Source organism: Lactuca serriola, chromosome 2 (genome assembly GCF_051521515.1).
Source record: "Lactuca serriola cultivar US96UC23 chromosome 2, Lser_US96UC23_V15, whole genome shotgun sequence".
Lineage (NCBI taxonomy): Eukaryota > Viridiplantae > Streptophyta > Magnoliopsida > Asterales > Asteraceae > Lactuca > Lactuca serriola.
The window spans coordinates 197,520,519-197,527,949 of record NC_136409.1 but is presented as its reverse complement, the minus strand read 5'-3'; the positions used below and the strand labels follow the sequence as shown (position 1 = coordinate 197,527,949).

Here is a 7,431-nt window from a genome sequence, read left to right as displayed (position 1 = left end):
TAGGAGAGAGGTGAAATCGGCTAGGGCGACTCAAATAAGACATAGTGGCCGATTTTCATATGCTAAGGGATATATTTATAGTTGAGGCTATTAGGGTTTTATGATGGAAACCCTAATTTCATTGCTTAGGGCTTAAGAATTCTATGGATCACTTCTAGAAAGCCCCTTGGACAAAATCTTTATGGGCTTCCCATAGATTTCATCCAATCTCTTCTATTAGGAGTCCATATCCCAACTAGCAACTAACAGTTAATTGCAATATCAGTCCCCTTTATTTAATCAGTCTCTTATGATCACCAAATTAATTTCTGATCAATACTAATTAAATAATATGATTTCCAAATAATATATTAATCTTGTAATATATTAATAAAACCATTTATAGTATGAAGTTATTATTCATATAATAAATTCTACTCTCTCTCCTCTTGTCATCCTATCAAGTTGCATGAGTGAAGACAACCCAAAAGGACCATGCTCATAATCAAATAAAGTACATACCAAAAATAGTTATGGGCTTAGACACCTAATCCAACAGTCTCCCACTTGGATAAGTCTAATAACTATTATTACGTACGACTTCAAAATCTGATTAGCAATCGTAGCTTTCAAAAGCCACTGTCGAACTCTGATCTTATCAGCAACGCGTGCTTTATATAAGGGATCATATATTCCTCCATTCTAGATATCGTATTAACTGAGACATGGATTATAATCATTTTCTCTGTTCATGTGTTGTTTCCCGATTTCCGATTTATGACGACTGACAACAAACTACAATTGAACACATCAACTTAGTCCAAGCTTGGCCAACCTCTTAGCGTGTCATCACTAAATCATCGAGGGGCCCACATATATCGCTTTTATCCCACTTTGGGTAAAAGGAACGGATAATCTTCGACTCATATATTTGCTCTATTTACTCATCAAATCACACACAACAATATGTTTTATAACACCAAGTTACTGGTGTTTACATATTATCAATGAGCAACCGACTTGTAAACTACAACTATATGTCTCCATTTCAAGGATATAAGATATTATTGTCTCACAATCACGTGAGCGTGAGTTTAATCCAATACTCAAATCTTATTTCAGGAGCACTCATGAATATTGCATCAAACTTGTGCTATATCTAAACACTTAGACAATGATTCATGACAGTCTTACCTCATTACCTACTTCCAAAGTATGATTGACTGTGGATGTTTGAATAACCTAGTTATTCTAGAAGTCAAAACATGCGAAGTAAAACACAAATAATCGAATCCAATATGGCCTCAACACTTTGAGTATAAATGAAACATCTTTTATTTAATCACCATATTGATTACACATTATTCATTGTATAATTTTTCGAGTAATCAACTTAATACTTGAATTGAAACAATAGTCATCCCATGCTCCAAGCATGCATATTATGTTTACCTATGGTCCTTACTTTGTGAAATAGATCAACTGAACATATTTCCAATGATGCTCATTTCACAATTCCTAATCCTTACCACAAGTGTAAGAATCCCAAATTCTTACCACTATTAGAATATGTTAGATTCCAACATTTTATGCAGTGATCCTTTTGTAATGACATAACACCAAAGGCACAAAGACTTTGCCAATGAGATTACAAAGCGCTCTATTGGAGATTGTTACAAGACAGCTCCATAGATATGAAGTCTTGCATTCAAAGTACATTCCTTTGAACATCTTTCACTACTAGAAAAAAACGCCTTTTAAGACACGCAATGTGTGTCGTAAAACGCTCAGACGACACGCATTTGCACGTCGTCTATAGACGACGCGCAGTTACAACACACATTTAAGACACGCAATGCGTATCAAGAAAGGTCCTGTCATAAAGGAAGACGACATGCTTTTGTGTGTTGTAACCTTACGACGCGCGTTTAGGACACACATTGTGTATCATTATAGCCCCTGTCATAAATGAAGATGACACGCATTTGCGTGTCATAAACTTCAACAACCATTTACAATATGCTTATACGGCGTGCCTTTACGATACTCTTTTACGCATAATATAAAAATATAGAAAAAAAATATATCCCAAAACAATCAATTTCATCCAATAAAATCATGTCAAAAAATTGTAATACATTGATATTAAAGGGATTTGATTATACATTGTTATTAAGAGGTTTTTCCTAACTATATAACCTAATACTACATTGATATAAAGGGGAACCTTCTTGTTTCAGTAACTCATCATTAAGCTGTCTAAAGAAGCTCTGAAACCCTTCATATATCCAACCAATCATCATGTCTCTTAGCTTCAATATCAATCCCAACTCTTGATCAAAAACAACACAGAAATCCTACACAATAATTAAAGAAATGTAGAATATCAAACTTAAAAACAAAGGAAGTAGGATATTCTTTGCTATTTATATCAACAATTTAATGAGAAACTTACATGATGCAATTTTATCATGATTTTAGGGTATAAGTCAATCAACGTCTACTGCAATTTTACTATCTTTGTTGGCAGATGGAAGATGATTTAGACAATATATCTATATAAATTAAGTTGCAGAGTTTCTTGAGTAGGATTCGTTAAAACTATGGAGCTTTTGTATTTAATTTGGAGCTTTTGTATTTAATTTTTTTGAATCAGGTGCTGAATTTCGTGATACCTTAGCCTTACTTGTATAGTATGTTCGTAGAAAGAGTTGTAGTCTCACTCAGTTAGTTGACATATCACAAATCATCAACTCTCCTCTATCTCCACATACTGCACACATGTCATCACTGTTGCTGGTTATGATACTTTGACCATTTGCAAGCAACAGAGCTATATCATGGAGTGTTATCACATTAGGCATATAAATATGCCGATACCTGAAAATCAAAATGAAAATATGAAAATGGATACTTTCATACTTTTTTCAATTATAAGCTAGGTTTTTACATTTTGTTAGGCAGTATTGAGGGTTTCTTTCAATCAAACTTCATTCTATGGTGATTTGTCAAGTATCTAATATGTGGGGCCTTTAGATCGATTCACATATCCCCAACTCTTTTCTATTAATCATCTACCCTAATAAATAAGAATGATTTTGCCACATGTCCTTCTCTCATTCAATTTGCCACATGTCATTTTGTCATAATTTAAAGATATATTTATTTTCCACTTGTCATTTATTTCATTTTCCATTTCTAATATATTATTAATTAGTTTCCATAAATTAAACCTACCATAACGATATTAATTTTAAATTTTAAATTTTAAATTTCAATTTCAATTTCAAATAAATTTACAGTTTAAACCTTTGTTTTTAACATTTTGTTATAATTAACTTGTTTAATATACGGGTCTGATAACTAAACAATAATTTTAATTTATTTATTTTTTGCATGTTTTTTTTCTCATAATTTTTATTTATTTCAAATTTCGAATTCAAATAAACTTCTCATTTAATCGTTTCTATTTAACATTTTGTTTTAATCAACCCGTATAATATACGGGTTTCACAACTAGTTTGTATATTATAAGATATTTGGCTAATAACTTGTTGACTAATTAGAGAAGTAGGATTGAATGTTGGAAACTGTATCACTAAATAACAAGATAAATTGAGTACGATGATGTTTCTTTTTGACTTTATGCACAAAGAAACGACTAAACATCTAAAATCATGAAATTGATACTTTTACATTAAATCCTAATCTTTTATAAATATTTTCCCCAAGTGTGCTAAATGAGAGTACACTTGGGGAAAATATTTATATAAGATTAGGATTTAATGGTGAAAGAAAATAAACAAGGCCTAAACATACGTTTTGTGTTTATCTTTGTAATTTATAATTATTTCAGCAGTCAAACGTATGATGCTCCTTTAGCTTGCAGCATCGATTTGTGGTTGATGCTAACTTGAATAAAAGAATGTTAGAAAAGCAATCTGCGGAAAAGATAGACATTAGATTATTTTTGAGAAAGAAAATAACATACCTCAGCAGCAGGGTCAAACATATTTTTTAGCAGTAGACACTCACTAGGGTTTCCAATTGGCTCTGAGACAATTTGTGGGGGCAAAATGGGAATTGTAGCTACTCCTGCTGCCACATTCATGCCTAAACCACCTCCTTGAACTGGACCAGATCCATTAACAATACGTACTCCAATAGCCCCAAGAATACTGCAAAGAACCATCCAAAAATTTTAAAAAGACGAAAATGCCCCTACCCTATGTAACTAAACAAACACAGATTGAATACCCTAAACGCACCCTGTGGTAATACCACTGTGATCAAGTTTTCCATAAGCATAGCTCTTGATTGAGCATTTAGTGCCTGTATAAAATAATAATAATAATAATAATAATAATAATAATAATAAATTAAAAGCATGATTGTTTTAAATAAATTAATTAAAAAACTTAGAATTATATGGACTCACCAAACCTCCACCATCATCATCATCATCAAAGTATGCTGCTTTTGCTCCTGTGTCTTGTGCACTAGCATGATCAGTAACTGAAGACATCTACAAATACAACCAACAAATTGTATTAAAAAAAAACTTTAAGAAGTTATAGAAATCCAAAGATAAATTGAAAAGGTGTAATAAAAATGGCCTTAAATGTGAATGGTGGTGGAATCCTCCATTCCTATAATCTTGTGCAAAAAATGCAATTACACCAAAAATGTAATTGTGGTTAGACTAAAAAAAAGCGCATCAACTATGCCTAAAATGTAAGTCTGCTCAAGCAATTGTACCAAAATATGTCACCTGTGCCAAAAATAAAAAAAATGCAATTACACGAAAAATGTAATTGTGGTCAATGTAAAAAAAACGTAAAACTAAAAAACATCAGTCATTTACCTAGAATTAAGAATTTGTTGATGCAGGATAAAAAAAAACAAAATAAAAAATATAATCAAAGAAACCACCAAGCAAAACTACGTTTCTTATACTTAATTTCCCGCATCTGTGTGGATAAAAAATGACCATTCGTAATATGACAAAAGTAGCAACTTTTTGTTCCACCCAAAAAGGTCTTTTTCTATCATTTGTGCAAAAGACTTAAATGCCCTCATAATCATATCAAGAAAAGGAAAAAGAATTTTGAGATATACCTCTTTGTCATGGTTTTGGATTTCCATTAAACAGGACTCAACAGACAAAGGAAGTTGTAGAGGCTTGCTGTAAAGTTTTCTTTGTTCAATAGGTCTGAGACTGTTCCATTCTTTGAGAAATTTTATAAGGGCAGGTTTGTAAATTGAATCATCCAAGTTGTCTGGATCTTTTGTCTCAAGTTCCTCTGGTTTGAAATCTTTAAACAATGGGGTAGGTCGTGTTTCTACTCTTTGGATACATGAATACAAGTGGATTCTTCCAGTGTATTTGCTGACTTGGAAAAAAAAACAAATCAACTATAAACAATTACCATTTCCTTTTTCTTTTTTCATTTGGCTTATGAATTTAATATCAGTTCTTTACCTCAAAGCGAAGAGAATGTGATGAGATGCAACCTGTTTCATCTTCATCCCGGACAACAGGATCCTCTTCACTTGGTTTTTCTATCAGATTACATGTGTCAGCTTCTCATGAAGTGTGTCTAGAATCTGGTGAATCTGTCCGCTATATGAATACTGAAAGCATCTCACTAGCTCATTGCCAGAAGATTCATCATTATATTCCCCTGAAATGAACAAATCTTCATCCCCTTCTCTTTCTTCAACAGTTTCAAGTAAAGAAACATCGTCAACCTGCAGAAACACAAGAAAACATATGATAAACTATCTAATTAAGTGAATATCAAGTTTCAAAAGCAGATATGTTCCACAAAACATGCAAAAAAAACAAGTGATCCATGAGTTCTGAAGAGAGTGTTCACTTTAAAATGTGACAGTTCCTTTCTCTTTTAAAATTTCTCAGCAACCTAAATGTATTTGGTCCACAAACTCCTAAAGATGAATCAATATGTAATCCTAAAAGTGAATTCCAAAAATTAATAAAGAAAAGATACCATACCATGATCTCCTTCAATGAATCATACTTCCCATCTATAGTAGATGAAGTACGATGCAAACTTCTATTCAATTTTCTCTAGTGAGACTCATCTGGAGTGTTATGAAATAAAAATAAAAAATAGTCATTGATAGTTTAAAACACTTAATCATAAGTGGACCAAAAACTATATGGATAGACGAGTAAGTAATGTATCTCACATTGGCACAAAATATATAAACATTGACTACTTTAGTTTGACCACGCCTATGTGCTCGACTTTCAGCCTACTGTAAAAGCATTATTATCATTTGTATAGAGGAGGGATAGATGAAAAACAGCGTTATAGGATTAGCCGCTCTGATACCATAGTAGTGGAAGAATCAATCGTCTTTATTGATGATGATCATTAAATATATATACTGATTACATTCTGACCTAAAACTATATATGGTAAATATATTTTACATAAATACAAGATATATATTGCTAATAATTTGGTATACCGCATATTTCTATTGCAGAATCGATATCTGATTGCTTCAAAACCAAGTTTATGATTTGTCTTCGTATTGGTGGTAATTGCATCAAGACATGCTCCTTCAATCGTCTTATCTATATGACATATAAGAATATGAATACCGAAGCTAAGCTTCAAGATAATAATGAAAAAGATGATAAAGCAAACAATGAAAGAGATTGTGATTGACCATAACAGTCTGCTTCAGTAGCACATTTAGCTCATCCAAGCGAATACCCTTTGAGAAATCCTAAAAATATCAAAAAGCATGTAAAAAATATGCAGAATTTTGAAAGATATGTGTGGATAACACCCAAAAAAATGCTACCTGATAGACAATCCCATGATGAGTTCGAAGGTGGTGATGGACTTATGAACGGCGGTGAGTCGTTGTCGTGTGGCTGCAGACGTAATGGTGGTAACGGGGGGTTTATGGAGAACAGATGAGAAACCTGGTGGAGAATTGGATGGAACTGAATTCGAAGCCATAATCACCAAAATCAATAAGTCTTTCAGTAGATGATGATGAAGAAGAAGACCAATCGGAAGGACCGATGAAAGAAACAACAACTAGGTAGAAGGATGATCGGAAAAAGGCGTGCGAGCATCTGCAAAATCTAGGAATTGAAATTAGGGCTATAAATCATACTAATCGAGATATGGAGTAAGGTTTAGAGAATGAAAATACACATGTTGCAAGAAACACATGCAGATAAACATAAGATTATGCGATGTTCTGGTATGCAAAGCCGGCGGGATGCTTATCAAAAGCTTTGAGAAGCATCTGAGTCGGTGTTCTTATCAAAAGCTTTGAGAAGCATCATAAATCGTAACAACGATACGTGCATTCTTCATGTTTCTTCTCTTTTCTTTTATGTCTCAGAGGGAGACTAGGGCTTGAAATTTCTTGATCTTCAGAGTGACACTAGAGCAGAGATCC

General features: G+C 32.8%; 1 long non-coding RNA gene across 1 annotated transcript; it reads right to left on the bottom strand.

Annotated features, from left to right (window-relative positions):
* Window positions 1–3,781: 3,781 nt before the first annotated feature.
* Window positions 3,782–4,505, bottom strand: LOC145090700 (uncharacterized). The gene is made up of 3 exons (XR_013701724.1): window positions 4,418–4,505; window positions 4,248–4,311; window positions 3,782–4,157 (listed from the first exon to the last, which is right to left on the bottom strand). It is a non-coding gene; the product is annotated as an uncharacterized LOC145090700 (long non-coding RNA).
* Window positions 4,506–7,431: the final 2,926 nt, after the last annotated feature.